The sequence below is a fragment of the Hemiscyllium ocellatum genome, chromosome 12 (genome assembly GCF_020745735.1).
Source record: "Hemiscyllium ocellatum isolate sHemOce1 chromosome 12, sHemOce1.pat.X.cur, whole genome shotgun sequence".
Lineage (NCBI taxonomy): Eukaryota > Metazoa > Chordata > Chondrichthyes > Orectolobiformes > Hemiscylliidae > Hemiscyllium > Hemiscyllium ocellatum.
Window position 1 is genome coordinate 30,519,734 of NC_083412.1, and position 21,772 is coordinate 30,541,505.

The 21,772-nt window shown below is 47.8% G+C and overlaps 1 protein-coding gene across 3 annotated transcripts in view; it reads right to left on the reverse strand.

The window, feature by feature from the left end:
- rab9a (RAB9A, member RAS oncogene family) overlaps nt 1-21,772 on the reverse strand; it is a 44,314-nt gene that overhangs the window by 2,611 nt on the left and 19,931 nt on the right. The window contains exons 1-3 of one of the 3 annotated variants that reach the window (XM_060833469.1): nt 14,511-14,562; nt 7,566-7,651; nt 2,134-2,160 (exon numbers count right to left, since the gene is read on the reverse strand). The gene's annotated coding sequence lies outside the window, so the exon portion shown is untranslated. Of the gene's footprint in view, nt 1-2,133; nt 2,161-7,565; nt 7,652-14,510; nt 14,584-21,772 lie in introns of those variants that run through there. The other 2 variants (XM_060833468.1, XM_060833470.1) reach the window with 2 other exon arrangements.

The following is a 21,772-nucleotide window of genomic DNA, read 5'->3' on the forward strand; positions in this document are numbered from 1 at the left end:
AAATTGGTCATTTCGCTATAGAAATAAGGAACAAAGATTCCAAACAATGCAACTTCAGCGCATGAGAACATAGAACATAGAAAAATACAGCGTTTAAAATGTACATTAGTAGCAAACAATTGGATTTAAGGGCAACGGTTAATAGGTAAAGATAGCCACAAACTAAACATTTATTCCAAATGATTTTTGTATGGGTAATTAACAGCTTGTCCATGGTTAAAAATCTGGAATTATAAACAAGTTATAAGTTTGTTAACCTGTAGGATATTTTCCCACAGAACCAAATGCACAGAATTTTAAAACAAGAACAAAAATTTCTAGAGAAACTCAGCAGTACATGTCAGGAGAAAGCAGAGTTAACATGGAGTCCAGTAACCCTTCTGCAGAACTGGAGAGAATATTGACAGAGTCATAAAGATGTTACAGCATGGTCCAACTCGTCCATGCTGACCAGATACCCCAACACAATCTAGTCCCACCTGCCAGCACCTGGCCCATATCCCTCCAAACCCTTCCTGTTCATATACTCCACTTTCAAGGAGCTACGAACCTGCACTCCAAAGTCTTTGTTCAGCAACACTCCCTAGGACCTTACCATTAAGCGTACAAGTCCTGCTAAAATTTGCTTTCCCAATATGCAGCACCTCACATTTATCGGAGTTAAACTCCATTTGCCACTTCTCAGCCCATTGTCCCATCTGATCAAGATCCTGTTGTAATCTGAGGTAACCTTCACTATCCACTACATCTCTAATTTTGATGTCATCTGCAAACTTACTAACTATACCTCTTATGCTCATATCCAAATCATTTACATAAATGAAGAAAAGGGATGACATACCTGTAAACAATGCTTTAAGTATATTGAAAACCCAAAAGTGTTTAGACACCACACCTGCTTAAATAAGGCAAATTATGAAATTTATCTGAAACTCAGTGCCTCAAGAGAGTTATTATAATGAAGTTTAGAATCTGAACTTTCCTCAACAGAAAAATGTTAGTATTCAAATATTTGGATTAGCAGAACAAAGCTCTCTTGATAGGAGTGCTGGTTTGGACAACTTGTTTTGTTAATACATTTTATTAAATTCAAGTATATGCATGTTCTGGCAATGTGTATAGCTAATTGATAATACTTGTTTACAAGTTTACAAACAAAATTGTAAACAATTGTTTAAAACTTGTGCACAGCTTACAAGTTTCCTTAAGCACAATGCTCTCAGCTGATGTTGCATCTTTGGCTTAACCTCAATCTTGTAACGTTCCCTCCACCATCATATGATAGACATTCAAATTCTGACAATATAAATGAATCTTAAGATGGAAATATATTCAAGGGTACAATACACTTACTTCATTTATAATTTGCTCTTGGTTTCATCATGATCTGAACTCTTCACAATTTAGCACAGACCTGAAGTTCTAACTACTGGCTATTCTCTAAAATAGAAGTAAATCTTGCTTCTTGTCACTTGACTATCCTAGAATGATTACAACTGGCTTTGCCCTTCATGCCAGTCATGTGAGAATACCAACTCCAGTGTTTTAAGTTTTTTAAAAATGCATTTATGAAAGTCTGTGTTTCACTAAATATAAGTGCTTACATTTGTAAGAACTATGATATACTATCGCAAATAAAATTTATTTGCTGAAATCGATCATAAAGCAAGCTGCATGAAAATCAGGAATTTGAAATTTGGGAAGTATTCCCACTTTGAAAAGGACTCGAACGGTCTCATCTGGACTCTGAGGGGGAGAGGGGGAGAACTGATAATGGCTTAACCTGAGGATCACCACACCACAGGTAAGGGACAAGATCAAGAAAGTGAGACCTTCATGATAACTTCAGCTGGTACAGGAACTGAACTCAAGCTGTTGACATCATTCTGCATTGTAAACCAGTCTTCCAACCAATGAGCTAACTACCCCAACTCTACTGGTAGAAATTTTCCAACTTATTCTACAAATGTAAATACACACACAAAATTACAAAATACAAACTTTATGGCTAAAACATCATACATTATATACCAAACTGAACAACACTACTTTGACTTTTTCTGTTTTTATATTTTAGCAAATTAACATTCATGTTTATTTAGAAAGACAGATATAAACTAAGTCATTTCTTACCTTTCAGATTAAAGCATCATTAGATTCCTGTATTAAAGAAAAGAAATGTGAAAATATTGTACAGATTATATTACCAACTTAAACACAATTTGTACTAAGAACAAAATGACTGTCTCTGCTCCCTAACTCTGACAAAATTATCACAGGACTAAATGCTTAGTGGTCCTCTTCCTAATTCTTACTGATTAGTCTGTGGCAACGATATTGATACTTGTACAGATTGGTATTTGATCCACAAAACAAGTGAGAGCAACCTGTTATGCTTGTGCTCAAGTCTGATTCCAAACCCAGCTCTCTCAATTCTCATTTTAACTCCAACCCCTGCCCAATTCTAGAAACACTCATGATTGTTTTGCATACTTTAAACAAATGACTGGAATCATGTTGGATAGCGACACAATTGGACATATCAACCAAATTAGTTTAAGTCAAACAAACAGAACGGGAATAAAGTCGAACCATCAGCAGAATATCATTGCACAAAATGACTTGTGAATCAGTAAAGCATATTATAGCTTAATTTTAAAAAGGTTAAGTATTCCTTTTAAGTGTACATGTGCATAATCAAAGCCAGTTCTGTGTTCGCGTAAGCAGATCAATTTTGATCTATCAAGGAACAAGAGGGCAAAATATTTGATGTCTCAACATTATGAGATGAATACTTCCTTTTAGCTGCTCATCTTTAGCTCAGTATTAGCTCCATTGCAGTTCTAGAATTGACACTTAGACAAATTAGTAAGTGGGAATTCATCTCCAAAACAATTATATTGAGAACACTACAAAGGATGCTTTATTCCAATCATATTGTGGAGTTGCCTGTGTTGAACTGGGTTGGACAAGGTCAAAAATCACATCAGGTTATAGTCCAACACGTTTTATTCGAAAACACGAGCTTTCAAAGCACTGCACCTTAATTAGATGTTCGTGAGAGAGGAAGACCTTAGACACAACTTAAGGAGAAGATCAAATGATCATACAATTCATGCAAACAAATTGAACATACCTAAGAAAGCTCTTAATCGTTTAATCAGTTAGAATGGAGGTGCAGTTTTCAATTGACTAATATGCAAATCCCAGAATTTCTTTCAAGTCACTGAAATAATTTAAGGCGTTATCAATATAAAAGTGACCTCCAGTTACACAACATATTTTAGGCATGAGATTGTGTTTGGAGTCTATATTTTATTTTCAAAGTAGGAGTTTATAAAATGTCACATTGACTCTCTACAAATTGTGTACTTTTTGAATAAAATAGAATGTATTTACAAATATTTCAGTGTGACTGGCTGCTTATCCTTTTCATTAAAAAATCCATTCATGAAATGAAGGCGTCACTGGCTAGGCCAGCATTTATTGCTGATCCCTACTTGCCCAGAGCACAGATAAGAGTCAACTACATTGCTATGGGGTATGGAGTCACATGTAGGGCAGACCAGGTAAGGATAGTGGTTTCCTTCCCTAAAGGACATTAGTGAACCAATTTTTTTTTGTGTTAATGAACAATGGATTCGTGGTCAATATCAGACTCCTAATACCAGATCTGAATTCAAATTCCACCATCTGCCAAGGTGGGATTTGAACTGAAGTCCCCAGAACATTACCAGTCTAGCTATTATAGCACTAGGCTATCACCTTCCCTATTATGTTTGATAACTCGACTAATGCTGGGCATCTCAATCAAATTTATTTTGGATTTAAATCATTATTGGGAAAGGGGAAATCCACGCGCAAGAACACGATCTCTCCAAGAAGGTTCCTTTGGGTTAGTGGTGAACTCTGTCACTTCACACCAACTGTAAAACCTGAACTATTAAAACTTGCCAATGGAATTCGATATAATTGATTTTAAAATTAAATATGTGACATTTCTTTACAGATGGGAATCAAGAAATAAATGGAGAATGCTAGTTCCCACACATTTCAATAGAAAGGTGTACACTGGAGAGAAGATAAATTATGCATTTAAAACATAATTCCATCTACACTCTGCTCATCTTACATTTTTAATTCCCCTTGGCAATCGTATGACATTTCCCAGAAACATTCCTAATAATAAAGATAAGGGAACTTTTGCGACCCACTTATCGACCTAGAAGCTTCCCCAAAAACCCCAGTAACGTTTAGATATCCCTGGCTGCCCTTCCATCAGGCAGTGCTTGGTCTGATGGCTCAAGAACATCCATTACTCATTTAATTTCTGGATTAAACTTCCTCTCTCAGAGAGTCACAGAGATGTACAGCGTGGAAACAGACCCTTCGGTCCAACTCATCCATGCTGACCAGACATCCCAACCCAATCTCGTCCCACCTGCCAGCACCTGGCCCATACCCCTCCAAACCCTTCCTATTCATATACCCATCCAAATGCCTCTTAAATGTTGCAATAGTGCCAGCATCCACCACATCCTCTGGCAGCTCATTCCATATACTTACCACCCTCTGCGTGAAAAAATTGTCCCTTAGGTCTCTTTTATATCTTTCTCCTTTCACCCTAAACCTATACCCTCTAGTTCTGGACTCCCCAACCCCAGGGAAAAGACTTTGCCTATTTATCCTATCCACGCCCCTTATAATTTTGTAAACCTCTATAAGGTCACCCCTCGGCCTCCGACGCTCCAGGGAAAACAGCCCCAGCCTGTTCAGCCTCTCCCTGTAGCTCAGATCCTCCAACCCTGACAACGTCCTTGTAAATCTTTTCTGAACCCTTTCAAGTTTGACAACATCTTTCCGATAGGAAGGAAACCAGAATTGCATGCAATATTCCAACAGTGGCCTGACCAATGTCCTGTACAGCCACAACATGACCTCCCAACTCCTGTACTCAATACGCTGACCAATGAAGGAAAGCATACCAAACGCCGCCTTACTATCCTTTCTAAAAATATCATCTGAAACTCCTTTTTCGGTTGAAAAGCCCAAGGTCAGAATAACAAATCACTGTCTTGTCCATTAAGTGCTGCAACACTTACTACTCCTTCTCAAATTGCAACATTGGTGCTAATGAGATCATTTTTTACTCACCCATCAGTATTTCTTGTTCACTCCCAGATGTCGCCCAAATCTTCACCAAAGTTTTGGTATGAACCTTGCATGTAGGTATTTGAATGACTTGGAAGTTTGGGGACTTTACATAGGCCATTCCTATCTACTTTATTTTGTAGTCAAAAAGGGTGGCTGAGTATATTATTTCTCTCATTTCATGTTACCACTTTTGATTACATCATACAATTTACACTCCTGAAGACTCTCAAATTTACTCCCCAAAAGTATTTATTCCATCAGCATTTGGAACACAAGGCTATTTCCAATCTCCAAGTGTCTCATTCAATAAGTCTAACTGCTTCATTTTTGAACCAATATTTGTTACTAGGAGAAAGTGAAGACTGCAGATGCTGGAGAGTCAGAGTCAAAAAAGTGTGGCACTGGAAAACCACAATAGGCCAGAAGGCATCCGAGGAGAAGTGCTGACATTTCAGGCATAAGCCTTTCATCAGTAATGTGGAGGGGGAAGGGAGCTGAGAGATAATTAGGGAGGTGGGAGTGGGACGTAGCTTGGAAGGCTAGTGGATGTAGGTGGGGGGTTATTAATTTTACTTTGGTTACCATTAGAGAACAGCCTATTTATTTCTTCCCTTAACTTCAGTTATTTTTGCAAATGTGGGTTTCCCTCTTGACGATGTCTGACCATTTTTTGCATTGAACAAATGCTTTTACCTTAAATCTTAGCCCTGCATATTTTTAAACTCTGACAACCTTTTAACCTGCTTCTGTGCTTGATTTTTTTTTTAAATCTAGTATATTCCTTCCCCTCTGCTGGATCTATAATTATTTTCTTTTATCGCTTTTAATTTTCTTTAAATCTGTCTTTGGGTCATCTTTAATTGGAGCTACCTGATTTGATATTTACATTGCATACTGCGCATTATGCCATTGAAGGATTTTCCACTTGTACTGAACAGAATCTTATCTAATAAATATTTCATAAATTATGACTAAATTTAACCTACACACTGATCTGGCAGCTCAATCAGGTTCCTCAATCAACTGAAGATTCTGGGGACAGGCCTTGTTGGAGAAGGAACAGTGAAAAGGAAAATAAACCCATCTAATAATAAAGTAGCAATATGGTAGAACACCAATGAAAAAAATACAGTGAAGGAATAGATATCCATCTCAATGATGCTAGTCACTTATTACCAGACATCACCCCAAAGAAGGAAGAATGGACAAGACGATAATTCAACATTTGAATCATAACCTCAGAACAGTATTGATAGATATCATGGAGCAAAAACGTGTTAACATTATGTTGCCCAATGCAAACAAAATAACTCCAGACTTCACAGATTTTACGACTGCACGTTATCTGCCTTCAAAACCTTCCATCCCATTATCGAGATTGTCAAAATTTTGCAATCCAAAAGTCCACCTCCATGAACTACATATTAATTAAATTGTATTAATTCATGAGTTCTCATGGTGAATTTTCATAACGTTATCTTGATTTTCCCTTCATAATTTGTGGGCGGCACGGTGGCACAGTGGTTAGCACTGCTGCCTCACAGCGCCTGAGACCCGGGTTCAATTCCCGACTCAGGCGACAGACTGTGTGGAGTTTGCACGTTCTCCCCGTGTCTGCGTGGGTTTCCTCCGGGTGCTCCGGTTTCCTCCCACAGTCCAAAGATGTGCGGGTCAGGTGAATTGGTCATGCTAAATTGCCCGTAGTGTTAGTTAAGGGGTAAATGTATGGGTGGGTTGCGCTTCGGCAGGTCGGCATGGACTTGTTGGGCCGAAGGGCCTGTTTCCACACTAAGTAATCTAATCTAATATAGAACTGAGATGAACTTACTAAGGAAAGCATAATGAATGTACCCAGAATTTTAAATCTGATGAGAGGTAAGCTGGATTAGTCATGATTCTCTTACCCGGTCTTCACAGTGGAATAATATAAGCTAGTTCACAAACCAACACTTACTTCAAATCGCACATGTAAGTAGTATTTTTAACAATGTCATTGCCATTACAGGGCACACAAAAAGAGTGTTTAGGGCACTTGATGGAAGAAAACTTAAGATTTTAAACACAGTGAGATGAGCAGTGGCATTGAGAGAGGAAATGGCAGAAAGGCCAAAGCACTATAAATTCGATCCCAAATTGTTGGTTGGTAGAAGGGTTAAATATGACAATAGATTAAAAACAGAAGAGCTTGAAAAAAAACATTCATGATGCAGCAGACCTATGGTGAAGCAAGATCGTGAAGTCAATTAAAGAACAAGGATTTCAAAATTAAAATACATCAAGTGATGGGCAGCCAGAAAAGTTTGAGAATGCGTGAACATGGACTGATAAGCTACATGGCTTGAAGCTCAGTGTTAAATGGAATTTGGTGGGCATCAGCCTGAGTGACAGATTGTAAAGGAGAATCTGTTTACCTTGAGATGAATTTGTTTAGACTGTGGTCTTAGACGTGCTTGGTTGAAGGAAATGAGGCTGCCTTTAAGTAAGCACAGCATCATTGCTAGAGTTGAAGTAAATAGCAAAGTGGAATTGAGCATCAATGCATAGGTGAAAGTTGACATTATATCTGTAGATACTGCCACCTGATGTGATGTAATTAAGAAAGCATCAACAGAGCTATTGATTAAAAAGACAATTCCCCATTTTTGCAATTGATTCTCCATAAGGATTTAAGGACTATTGCTCTATGTTCTTAGCAACTACTCCATTTCTAGACTGTCACCAAGATTTGCCAACCAAACATTAACGTGCAATAAACCTTTCACAGCATAGTTGTTTTACTTCTGAGTAGTTTATCAAACTTTTCAGTAAAATTTGGTGCAGACAATTTTTCCTCTGGAATCTGAAATCAGTAATGGTTCACTTATACGTCATTTCTGACTAGGGTTCAATATTCTATCTTATTATTCCTCTGTTTCTCAGGCTCTTAACAGACAATATGGTCTTAATGCAAATAATGGAACCATAATTACTGCTGGAGGAAAAGCATATCACTTGTTGTAATTCAAAGGTGCCCTGAACTACGAAAGGAGCGACATAAAGCAAGTTTCTTTTGAGGCTAATTCAGATTGCTCATGACATTGACATCTTATTTTCCAGATCAGTGTACCCAGAACCATAAGCTCCTTCAGAACTGAAACTTTTCTCTCAAATCAGCATGCCACATCTTCTTTCAGCTTTCTAGACTCATTGTACAGCCCCTTGCTTAAACCTCTACACTTCCCCATAAAAACAGCACTGTGGCAAATTTTTGCTTGTCCCAATTATTTTGCTTCAGCATTGATTTTGTCTAGTTACACTGCCAAGTTCCCAAGCATATTTTTCTACCTTCAATTTAAGTTCCTTGTTTCTTCTGTAACCAAAGCAATTGCTTGGTTATTTGAAGACACTTTGCAGGTGTAAAAATCAATTTGAATATACAACTGCTTTACTGTAACATGGCACTCTGCAGCATGCTGATCAGCTACAGTCTAAATACTAAATGGAATGTCAAAGGAAGATGTTTGGGGCCCATACAAATTTGTCCTCCAAGATTGAGGTGATATTTTAGTTACTACTTAAAAATAAATTGCAGACAAGTGAATTAATCAACAGCATCACAAATTTAAATCCAATTTCCATTATATTCTTTGGCTTTGTAATACCTTGTCTTTAAACTGTTTTTGAATGTTGGCAAAAGAGGTTCTGAAACATCAACTTCCTTCCTTCCCTCCCCCCATCCACTCACCCAACCCCACTTTTTTCCAAAGACATTTGTCATTTGGCACGATGTCAGTGTATGGCAATCACAAGACTGAAGGCTCCTGATAGGGCAGTCTCAAGAAAAGCAAACTTAAATTACAGGAGAATGACTAACCAGCTGTGACTAATGTTTGCCTGGGGGAAGAAGGGGGATGGGGGGGAATTGTAAATCATAGGTAAGGACCATCTGGTGGCACAATCTCACCTGCTCTAGAGGTACATAATAAATGTGAGCATATTGATTAGAAAAAAATTTATTTTGCAAATCATAGGTGGCTTTGTAACAGTACAGGCACAGATCTGACAACAATGAGACAAAGTGGCAACACCCAGACTGACGGAACTATCGGGGCGGGCGGTGGTTGGCCCAATAGGAGGAAAACAAGATGACAGATGGCAGAAAAAGTAGTACAAGTCAGATGAGATGGCAGAAGGATAAAGAGTAGTAGAGATGGAAGGGAATTCCAAGGAGTGGCACAGGTGCCAGGTGGAGGGGCTGGCAAGTGGGAGTGGCAACAAAGGGGCAGGAAGGGCATCAAGTAGAGATGGCAGTGGTGAGGTTGGCAGTAGGCAGGTGGAAGTGGAGGTGGTGAGATGGTCAGGGCCAGGAGGGGGGAGGGGGGAAGGGGGGAGGTCAGCATTATTGGATGAATTGGAGTGGGGTGAGGAGAGTAGAGTGAAAAAGGGTGGCAGGTGGAAGAAACGGGGGGGGGGTGTCAACAACAGCAGGACTGGAGTAGGGAGGCAGGGTGAGAGGGGGTGAGGGGGGGAGAGGGAAGGAGGTGGGGGGGGAGAGGGAAGGAGGTGGGGGGGGAGAGGGAAGGAGGTGGGGGGGGAGGAGAGGGAAGGAGGGGGGGGGGGAGGAGAGGGAAGGAGGTGGGGGGGGGAGAGGGAAGGAGGTGGGGGGGGGAAGGAGGTGGGGGGGGAAGGAGGGGGGGGGGGGGAGAGGGAAGGAGGTGGGGGGGGGGGAGAGGGAAGGAGGGGGGGGGGAAGAGAGGGAAGGAGGGGGGGGGGAAGAGAGGGAAGGAGGGGGGGGGGGAAGAGAGGGAAGGAGGTGGGGGGGGAAGAGAGGGAGGTGGGGGGGAAGGAAGGAGGTGGGGGGGAAGGAAGGAGGTGGGGGGGAAGGAAGGAGGTGGGGGGGAAGGAAGGAGGTGGGGGGGAAGGAAGGAGGTGGGGGGGAAGGAAGGAGGTGGGGGGGAAGGAAGGAGGTGGGGGGGAAGGAAGGAGGTGGGGGGGAAGGAAGGAGGTGGGGGGGAAGGAAGGAGGTGGGGGGGAAGGAAGGAGGTGGGGGGGAAGGAAGGAGGTGGGGGGGAAGGAAGGAGGTGGGGGGGAAGGAAGGAGGTGGGGGGGAAGGAAGGAGGTGGGGGGGAAGGAAGGAGGTGGGGGGGAAGGAAGGAGGTGGGGGGGAAGGAAGGAGGTGGGGGGGAAGGAAGGAGGTGGGGGGGAAGGAAGGAGGTGGGGGGGAAGGAAGGAGGTGGGGGGGAAGGAAGGAGGTGGGGGGGAAGGAAGGAGGTGGGGGGGAAGGAAGGAGGTGGGGGGGAAGGAAGGAGGTGGGGGGGAAGGAAGGAGGTGGGGGGGAAGGAAGGAGGTGGGGGGGAAGGAAGGAGGTGGGGGGGAAGGAAGGAGGTGGGGGGGAAGGAAGGAGGTGGGGGGGAAGGAAGGAGGTGGGGGGGAAGGAAGGAGGTGGGGGGGAAGGAAGGAGGTGGGGGGGAAGGAAGGAGGTGGGGGGGAAGGAAGGAGGTGGGGGGGAAGGAAGGAGGTGGGGGGGAAGGAAGGAGGTGGGGGGGAAGGAAGGAGGTGGGGGGAAGGAAGGAGGTGGGGGGGAGGGGGGGGGGAGGAGGGGGGGGGAGGAGGTGGGGGGGAAGGAAGGAGGTGGAGGGGAAGGAAGGAGGTGGAGGGGAGGGGAGGAGGGGGGGGGAGGAGGGGGGGAGGAGGTGGGGGGGAAGGAAGGAGGTGGAGGGGAGGGGAGGAGGGGGGGGGGAGGAGGGGGGGGAGGGGGGGGGGGGGAGGAGGGGGGGGGGAGGAGGGGGGGGGGGAGGTGGGGGGGAAGGAAGGAGGTGGAGGGGAGGGGAGGAGGGGGGGGGGAGGAGGGGGGGGGAGGAGGGGGGGGGGGAGGAGGGGGGGGGGAGGTGGGGGGGGGAGGTGGGGGGGGGAGGTGGGGGGGGGAGGTGGGGGGGGGAGGTGGGGGGGGGAGGTGGGGGGGGGGAGGTGGGGGGGGGGGGGAGGTGGGGGGGGGAGGTGGGGGGGGGAGGTGGGGGGGGGAGGTGGGGGGGGGAGGTGGAGGGGGGAAGGTGGGGGGGGGGAAGGGAAGGAGGTGGGGGGGGGGAAGGGAAGGAGGTGGGGGGGGGGGAAGGAAGGAGGTGGGGGGGGGGGAAGGGAAGGAGGTGGGGGAAGGAAGGAGGTGGGGGGGGGAAGGGAAGGAGGTGGGGGGGGGAAGGGAAGGAGGTGGGGGGGGGAAGGGAAGGAGGTGGGGGGGGGAAGGGAAGGAGGTGGGGGGGGAAGGGAAGGAGGTGGGGGGGGGAAGGGAAGGAGAGGGGGGGGGGAAAGGGAAGGAGAGGGGGGGGGGAGGGGGGGGAGAGGAGGGGGGGAGAGGAGGGGGGGGAAAGGAGGGGGGGGAAAGGAGGGGGGGGAAAGGAGGGGGGGGAAAGGAGGGGGGGGAAAGGAGGGGGGGGAAAGGAGGGGGGGGAAAGGAGGGGGGGGAAAGGAGGGGGGGGGAAAGGGGGGGGAAAGGAGGGGGGGGGAAGGGGGGGGGAAGGGGGGGGGGAAGGGGGGGGGAAGGGGGGGGGGAAGGGGGGGGGAAGGGGGGGGGAAGGGGGGGGGGGGGAAGGGGGGGGAAGGAGGGGGGGGGGAAGGAGGGGGGGGAGGGGGGGGAAGGAGGGGGGGAGGGGGGGGAAGGAGGGGGGGGAGAGGAGGGGGGGAGAGGTTGGGGGGGAAGAAGGGGGGAGGTTGGGGGGGGGAAGAAGGGGGGAGGTTGGGGGGGGAAGAAGGGGGGAGGTTGGGGGGAGGGAAGAAGGGGGGAGGGAAGAAGGGGGGAGGGAAGAAGGGGGGAGGTTGGGGGGTGGAGGTTGGGGGGGGGAGAAGGGGGGAGGTTGGGGGGGGAAGAAGGGGGGAGGTTGGGGGGTGGAGGTTGGGGGGGGAGAAGGGGGGAGGTTGGGGGGGGAAGAAGGGGGGAGGTTGGGGGGGGGGAAGAAGGGGGGAGGTTGGGGGGGGGGGAAGAAGGGGGGAGGTTGGGGGGGGGAAGAAGGGGGGAGGTTGGGGGGGGGAAGAAGGGGGGGGAAGAAGGGGGGAAGAAGGGGGGGGAAGAAGGGGGGAAGAAGGGGGGAGGTTGGAGGGGGGAAGAAGGGGGGGGAGGTTGGGGAGAAGGGGTGGGAGGTTGGGGGGTGGAGGTTGGGGGGGGAAGAAGGGGGGAGGTTGGGGGGGGGAAGAAGGGGGGAGGTTGGGGGGGGGAAGAAGGGGGGAGGTTGGGGAGGGGGGGAGGGGGGAGGGGGGGAGGGGGGAGGGGGGAGGGGGAGGGGGGAGGAGGGGGGGAGGAGGAGAGGGGGGAAGGAGAGGGGGGGAGGAGAGGGGGGGAGGAGAGGGGGGGAGGAGAGGGGGGGAGGAGAGGGGGGGGGAGGAGAGGGGGGGAGGAGGAGGGGGGGAGGAGAGGGGGGGAGGAGAGGGGGGAGGTTGGGGGGGGAGGAGAGGGGGGAGGTTGGGGGGGGGGGGGAGGAGAGGGGGGAGGTTGGGGGGGGAGGTTGGGGGGGGAGGTTGGGGGGGGGGAAGAAGGGGGGAGGGGGGAGGGGGGGAGGGGGGAAGAAGGGGGGAGGGGGGAGGGGGGGAGGGGGGAAGAAGGGGGGAGGGGGGAGGAGGGGAGGAGGGGGGAGGAGGGGGGGAGGAGGGGGGGGGGGGAGGGGGGAGGGGGGAGGGGAGGGGGGGGGAGGGGGGGGGGGGAGGAGGGGGGGGGGGAGGAGGGGGGGGGGGGGAGGAGGGGGGGGGGGGAGGAGGGGGGGGGGGAGGAGGGGGGAGGGGGGAGAGGGGGGGGAGGAGGGGGGGGGGGAGGAGGGGGGGGGGAGGAGGGGGGAGGAGGGGGGGGGGGAGGAGGGGGGGGGGAGGAGGAGGGGGGAGGAGGGGGGGGAGGAGGGGGGGGGGAGGAGGGGAGGAGGAGGGGGGGAGGAGGAGGGGGAGGAGGGGGGGGAGGAGGGGGGGGGAGGAGGGGGGGGGAGGAGGGGGGGGGAGGAGGGGGGGGGGGGAGGAGGGGGGGGAGGAGGGGGGGGGGAGGAGGGGGGGGGAGGAGGGGGGGAGGAGGGGGGGGGAGGAGGGGGGGGAGGAGGGGGGGAGGGGGGGGAGGGGGAGGGGGGGGGGGGAGGGGGAGGGGGGGGGGAGGGGTTGGGGGGGGAGAAGGGGTGGTTGGTTGGGAGGGGGGGGAGGGGTGGGGGGGGGGAGAAGGGGTGGTTGGTTGGGAGGGGGGGAGAAGGGGTGGTTGGTTGGGAGGGGGGGGAGGGGTTGGGGGGGGAGAAGGGGTGGTTGGTTGGGAGGGGGGGGAGGGGTTGGGGGGGGAGAAGGGGTGGTTGGTTGGGAGGGGGGGAGGGGTTGGGGGGGGAGAAGGGGTGGTTGGTTGGGGGGGGGAGAAGGGGTGGTTGGTTGGGGGGGGGGAGAAGGGGTGGGTGGTTGAGGGGGGAGAAGGGGTGGGTGGTTAGCAGGGGGGAGAAGGGGTGGGTGGTTGTGGGGGGGGAGAAGGGGTGGGTGGTTGTGGGGGGGGAGAAGGGGTGGGTGGTTGTGGGGGGGGGGAGAAGGGGTGGGTGGTTGGGGGGGAAGAAGGGGGAGGTTGGGAAGAAGGGGTGGGTGGTTAGCAGGGGGGAGATGGGGTGGGTGGTTGGGGGGGGGAGGTGGTTGTGGGGGAAGAAGGGGGGAGGTTGGGGGGGAAGAAGGGGGGAGGTTGGGGAGAAGGGGTGGGTGGTTGGGGGGGGGGAAGAAGGGGTGGGTGGTGGGGGGGGGAAGAAGGGGTGGGTGGTTGGGGGGGGAAGAAGGGGTGGGTGGTTGGGGGGGGAAGAAGGGGTGGGTGGTTGGGGGGGGAAGAAGGGGTGGGTGGTTGGGGGGGGAAGAAGGGGTGGGTGGTTGGGGGGGGAAGAAGGGGTGGGTGGTTGGGGGGGGAAGAAGGGGTGGGTGGTGGGGGGGGAAGAAGGGGTGGGTGGTGGGGGGGAAGAAGGGGTGGGTGGTTGGCGGGGGGGGGAAGAAGGGGTGGGTGGTTGGCGGGGGGGGAAGAAGGGGTGGGTGGGAGGTTGAGGCGGGGGGGAAGAAGGGGTGGGTGGGTGGGAAGGTGTGGTGATGGAGGTTGGGGAGGGGTGGTGTCAGTGTGAGGTGTGGGCAGGGAGCGGCTGACCCCCCCCGTGCTGACTGGGCCGAGCCTGTGGTGTAGCCGGTGCCGGGCTCCCTGTGCTGCCCTCCTCCCCTCTCCCCATTGTACTGCTCTCTCTCCGGTCCTGGTTGCTGTTATTATTAATATTATTATTTTATGAGGCCCCACAGGCGGCGATTGCGGACGGCTGACCCATTGGCCGTTTGTCGAGACCCGGCGCGCGCACACAGACAGAGACAGAGCAGGCCCCCGGGCCTCGCGGCTCTCAGTCTCCGTCACTTACCCCGCCAGTGCCGCTCGTGCTGCTCAACCGTCCGCGACATCCGAGACTCCTGCACACACCGGAAGGTGCGTCAGCCCACACCGAGCCGGCACGTGACCGCGGCTCTCAGCTGACTCCCATTGAAGTCACATGACACACCCAGGTTCCCCCTGCAGCCAGCTGCTGCTTGTCCAAGTAACGAGGTGGTAAAGCCCACCTCCCTGCAGCAGCACACTGTGTTTTAGGTGCCTCTCCGATCCCGCAGACGGCATTTCAAACGTTAACTTCTTTTGCAACAAAAACGGGCCCCACAAACATTTGTCCCGTCTCCCTCCACTGGTGCTGCGTTACTCCCAACAGTTCGTGTCTATTTTTGTTTCAAATTTCCACAGTTCTGTGTTTTAATCTCACTGGTAACTGTTTTGTCTTTAGTATTAGAGGATCTGTCAAGAGCTGCTGCAGCCTCTCTCTCTCTCTCTCTCTGCCAACTACATTCCCATGAGTGTCCGCACGGTTTTGCCCTCATAAAACGCAGACTAGATCTCATCTGAGTTACTGTGTTGAAAATGTGTTGCTGGTTAAAGCACAGCAGGTCAGGCATCATCCAAGGAATAGGAAATTCGTCGTTTCGGGCATAAGCCCTTCATCAGGAATCCGACGTTTCGGGCATAAGCCCTTCTTCATTCCTGATGAAGGGCTTATGCCCGAAACGTCCATTTTCAACTGTGATCTGCAGACCTCATTTTTTACCCCTTACTATGTTGTGTGGTCCACATATATCATAAAAGATGCAGCCGGGGTGTGGGGGGCGAGCTACCACACTGAATCCCAGCAAATGAGGACCCTCAGTTCTGTGGATGAAGTGGCCAAGATGGAGCTTCTCGCTACCGAGAAGATAAGAGATGTTCAAAGTCACGAGGCAGGATAGAAACTGCTCCTGGTAGCAGAGGGGCCAAAACCTAGACGTGCTGATTGACAAAAGAAGCAATGGTGACCTCAGGAGAAGCAACTGTTTTAAAACAGCCAATGGTTAGGATTTATATTGTGCTGACTGTGAGCATATTGGAAGCAGATTCATTGTGGTTTTCAAAAAAGGATTGGGTAATTATCTGAAAAAAATGTACGAGTTTCAGGGGAAAAGAAAGTGGGACTAACTGAGGATTTCTGATTGAAAGCTAGCATAGTCACAACAGGCTGAACAGCCTCTTCACGTGCTGTGACCATTTATGAATTGATTGCAACTTTCAGCATAGTGCAAAACTCTCAGCTCACAAAGAGACTTCTGTTTTATTCCGATAGTTGAGAGTCTTTGAAATTCTCTACCCCCAGAAAGTTGTAGACACTTTGTCATTGAATCTATTCAGAGCTTAGGTCAATAGGTTTTTGGGCACTAATGTCATCAAGGAGGAAATTCAGTTTCAGTTAGAAGATCAATCAAGGTGTTATTGATTGATGAGACAGGACCAAAAGCTGTGTGGTATTTCCTGCTTGTTTGTCTTGTGTTCTTAACAATAACCACAAAATGCCATTGTAACTGCGCCCAGGATGAAGTTAGTTTTGCAGGAGAAGTGGGGTGGGGAAAGATTAATTTTAAAATGGGAAAAAAAAGTTAAATGGATGTGGGGGGATTCTACAGAAAATATCTACACAATATATTTCTCACCCTTTAAAATAGATAAGACACAAAAAACTTTGAGCAGATAAACTTATCCAAATTGGATATGCTGAATTTAGCACAGGTTTGTGATTTGTTCTGTTGACAGAGAGAAGTGTTTATGGTAATTCTTCAATCCTGCACTCCCACTCCAAACGTGGTCAGATGGAGCAGAGTCAGTGCTCAAGTGTTATAATCAATGCAAAAGTAAATCAAAAATGTGTAGAAATTTCTCATTAATTACCAAAAACTTAAAAATAAATCCAATATCTATGTGAATGCCAGATAAATATAGTGACCTCATCAATATTTTAAAACAACATTAATGGTGGAATTTCAAATTATAACAATAGTTTGAAGTATTTTCAAGTATTGACAAACACATCTGGCCTTTCAGTCATCAAAACACTGGATACAGACTCTTGCTTTTAAAAAGCTAAAAACTTAATTAAGCAAACAAAACAAATGAGGCAAGAAATACAAACACAGCTGTAACTATTCCAAATAAAACAATCACTAGCTGAACTCAATTTCTTTACCGACAGATAATGTCTGATCTACTTAGTACTTCCAACATCTGATGGACCAACTATATGAAATAGGACATTCTGGATGTCACAAGCCATTAGCACTAATTAAAAATACAGTATGACTTTTAAAATATTAGTAATTTCTACTTTGATTTAATAACAAGCAGAAATTTTGCCATCTTGATCTGAAATCAAACAGTCAACTCAAGCAGTATGTCCGGTATTCATTGATGATAGTGCTTTAGACTGCTTTGTTTACAATAATTAAAATAAACCTCCATATGCTAGCCTAATATCCTATCAAATTAAACTTAACATGGCCATGAGTGATTTTGATAAAAGCATCTTTGTTAATAATCTAACAATCCGTCCTTGTAGCATTAAGATAGTCATTGAAAGTACTTTGGGTTGTCCATCATAAATTCCAGATCTTTCCAACAAGTATTACATTTTTGCTTTTAAGTACACATGAAAGCAAAATAAAGCAATAGCTTTAAAGATTTGACTTTTATTTATTTTTGACTTTGTGTCAGATACTGAAAGAACCACATTTCAACTTTTTTTTACCATGGATGTCCATAAGCATGGAACTGAGCTCCATCTCCCTGGTGTTAAAAAGGGCCTAAACTGGTGAACTATAATCAAAACTTATTGTATGTTTTAGATGGACTCTGCAATCCTTCTCCTCATGAAGCACCACTAACCTCCCCCCCCAAAATGCCATCTCTCAATCTCTCTTTTTTTTCTTTAAAACCTTTGGGTGTCCAAAACAACATTTTGGACACCCAAGTACCATCTTATGTATTGGCTCAGTGCCTAATTTTGCTTCAGTAACATTCTTGTAAAGAATCTTGGGTCATTTTATCACACCCAAATTGCTATATAGATATAAATTGTTGTTACACATCGAGAGGTCAATAGATACACAAATGGTTAAGCAAATGTTCAGCCCACACAAATCCATTTAACTCTACATGGTCCTCCCCCCACCTTCCTTTATCCTATTTGCATACACCTTGCCCCTTTATATATTTATTTAGCTGTCCTTTAAATTTATACATACTTTTTATTTCAAATATTTCATGTGGAAGTGACTTCCATATTTTAACTACTTCCTTGGTAAGGAGTTTTATTTCTCTTTGAATTACAGATTGCATTTATTTGTGATTGTCATATACACATGTTCCCCAAAGGTGGTTGTATCTTCCCTCGCATCCACCCTGTCAAATTCCCTCATAATTTTGGAGACCTCTATTAAATAATTTTTCAGCATTCTGTATTCTATTGAAGAAAGTCGTCCATCTTCCCTAAGAATTAGGACCTTTCAATTCTGGTATAATTGATATAAGAGGTTTGCAATTCCCATGACTGAACAATGAAACCAGAATGAAACCTTTCTTGAGCACCATGGGTAATAGTGGAATTGTTGGGAATATGCGACAAGATTGAAAAGAAGCAAATTTCTGATGTCAAGAAAAACAATCAGGGTTTCCCCTTAGGGACTAAAAAGCGAGTTCTGAATCTTGCCAATGAATAGCAGCCATCTTATTTCTGTGTATTTGCATCTTTTTAATAACTAATTCCCCCTCATCTCTGTGCAGCTCCCAATTCTGTCCTCATTCCCAAGAAACTCGACAGCACCAATGTCTGACATGCATGTCAGAGCGGTTATCTGACATCACAGCTGTCTGCTTGCTCCTCTGGACCTATAACCAACTCCACGGTTAGCACCATTTCTCTGTAGGATCCTGTCTTCTTCAAATCTTCACACACATAACTAAGCATTGGTAAACCACCAGCCTCACCACATTATCATGTTTGCCTTTGGACCAACTCACACAATTCTTCAGCCCTTCAGTTAAAGGATATCTCTGCCTTGCTTGCTTCTGCCAGCTTGCTTTGTATGCAGGCACACACATGCATCCAGATAGGAAACAAAGTATGGCTTATGACTTACCTTCTGAAAGCTCACTCACTTTGCAATAACTTGGAGGCTTCAGGCTCTCTGGATTGCATTGCTTGTTACCACTTTAATCTGAGCATACAGACTGTCAGCCTTTCTTTCTTGCATTGCTGTTTAGCACAGACAGAGAATCTAGCAGCTTGAACAGTCAAGGGGATGGACATGTTTCTGTACAGCACTGTGCTACATCAGTATCATTTTGACAGCGTGTACCAGCAGCTTAAGTAGCAAACACATGTTCAACAAAATGGCCATGTCGCAATGTCAAAAGAGACAAATCCTTAGTAGATGAAGGAGGAGCATGGTCAGTCAAAATGTGACACCACAGTCAGGGACTTGTTTGATCTTGGTTGATGAGTTGTTTGATTCTACACAAATCTGAGGCTCTGTGGCCTTGCTGCCCCAACATAGAACCACTGTCAGTTCTGCAGGTCAAGTCCACCTAGGTCAGGCTGCTGTGCAGGGAGCTATCCAGGGGCTGGGCTGTTCTCAGTCTGGACTGTCTTGTTCTTCAGTCCTGGGGATTTGGGCATTACAGTCAGGGGGCATATCCAAGGGCAGTCAATGGATCCTGGGGAAAACTAGATACTTAAATCAGGGATTCATTGAACTGGATCACTGAGGGAATGAAAATTGTGGAAGAAGGTGATTCAAAGGATACGATCTTAAAGAGTGGAAGACAGGACAAGAACTGTGGTGCTGGGGTGTTGAGAGGGGGCATTGGGTCTTCTACAGATCATAATCATTATGGCCTCAACATGGAGAGTTTATCTGTGGCCATCAATGTCAGATTTTGAAGATATTCTAGGAGCTGCCATGACGTTTACATGCTGGAAAATTCCCAATTTCCTGCCTCCTTCCAACATCCTCGAGCCAACAGGGATGGTTGTGGGAGACAAGGGATACCTTCTCCATAATGTGACATGGAAGCCTTTATGAAACCTTCAGACAGATGTGGAAGATACAATGCTGCCCACAATTCCAACAGATTCTAGGCCTCCTTAAGATGAGGTTTCAATGTCTGGACCACTTTGGTGGCAGTTTGCAGTATTGCCCAGAAAAGTTGTGCTGTTCCACTATGACATGCTGTGGCCGTCACACCTGGAGCCAACAAATTCACAGAAATGTCTAGATGCAGAAGAAATGAGCAATCTAGAGCAATGAGAATTATTGAATTGACTAGGAGGGACATCCAAGAGAACAAAGTAGAACAAGGTATACCATTGAGTGTGAGAAGCCAAAGGGAAACTAACTGAGTCCTGCTTCCAGCATGAGTTGGGTTTGGATTCTCTTTTGCCATAACTTTCTGTTGGTTGCATAGCTTGGATCACATGGTCGGTGCAAAGTACATGTGGACATTGTTTGTTATCCCTGCACCCCGTTGAACGTTTCTGTTGCTGATTAAATCTTTTCTTATCCATTTGATTATATACATGATATCTTCAGCTGATCTCATCTTCCACTTTACACATCCTCCTCATGTTCAGGATAAAGCAGTGAGACAGGGCAGTAACGTGGTACGGCTGTGAGGTTTGGCGATTTTGAAGGCTTCAGCCAACCAGTGTGGTTCAGTGAAATCTCCCAAGAAAGAAAGCAGTTTGGGAGCAATCTTGAGCCAAGTCCCTTCTACCACTCTGGTCCAGTGGCATTCTAGGTTCCAGTCGTCCATCGTGAAGACAGTCAAACAGCGGTCCATGCAGAGCAGTTCCTGGCTTGCAGCATCTGAATGGCTGTGAAGCTGGGACTTCAATATGCTGCCAGCTGGCAAGAAGTCCCAGCAGCACTTCCCCTTCTCTCGCAATACAATTCCACAGCCTCGTGTCATTGTGGCCAGTCGCATACGTTGCACAATGGTAAACTGTGTGAGAAATTTCGACGTTGGCCATGACAGACCATCATGAATGATTAGATTACTTAGTGTGGAAACAGGCCCTTTGACCCAACAAGTCCACACCAACCCACTGAAGTGCAACCCACGCAGACCCACCTAATACTACAGGAAATTTAGCATGGCGAATTCACCTAATCTGCACATTTTTGGACTGTGGGAGGAAACCGGAGCAACTGGAGGAAACCCACGCAGACACGGGGAGAATGCGCAAACTCCACACAGTCAGTCGTCCGAGGCGGGAATTGAACCTGGGTCTCTGGCGCTGTGAGGCAGCAGTGCTAACCACTGTGCCACCATGCCGCCAACTTACCAAAGAAAATGTTTTGCCAAAAACTGGGAAAATTCATCCCAATGCATCTGCAGAATCCAGCAATTTCTAGCTGCATAGTCAACATCTAGATAATGTCATGAAGAAAACAATTGCAATTAAATTGAAATTTAAATTCAATTAAAATTAACCACTTTTTAGCTGGATCTGTGCTCTGCCATTTGCAGTCTAAAACTGATTAGTTTAAGAAAGGTACGACCCTCAAAATCCTTTCATTAACTGCACGCTACAAAATCTGCCCGACTTGCTCCAGTATACTTCCACATACTGGAAATGAGTAATCAAAAATCCCCAAGGATTGAGAGTTCCCCTCCCACCCATAACAGGTCCAAGCGGAAGAATCACATCTTCAGTGGCCCCATTGTCTGCTCCTCCACCATCCTGGCTAAAGCAAGGGCAGCATTGTATCTGCGCTCCACATCAGTCAGGGTGTCATGAACTATGGCCACAAACCTCGATGTTCCCTTTTACCTCGCACTATCCCAACAGCCCATTTCTACCACCGCCGCTCTTCACCAATCCCGCCCCACGGCATTGAACTTCACCTCCAATAGTCTTCCCTGCCTCCAAACTCTAACATTACATCTTAATGGTGCTCACACTGTTCCTGTACATCCACCTTATGGAGGTCACAGTGTAATCACTGTTAGTAGTTCTCTTCCCATAGCCATCTTTCACTCTGCTCTTTGATGCTGATCTGTCTACTCTTCCCCTATTACCATCTCCCTCATCACCATCCTTGTCCCAGATCCACAAATGCCTGTTTCACCCCAGCCTTGACTCCTCCCACTGCCCCTCAAGCCCCACTTTCAGTGCCCTTAATGATCAATAGATAGATCCCTAGCACTCTATACACCTCAGACCTCTGACCAAACTCAATAAGCAGCCCCTGGATGTGACTGACCAGACCCCTAAGT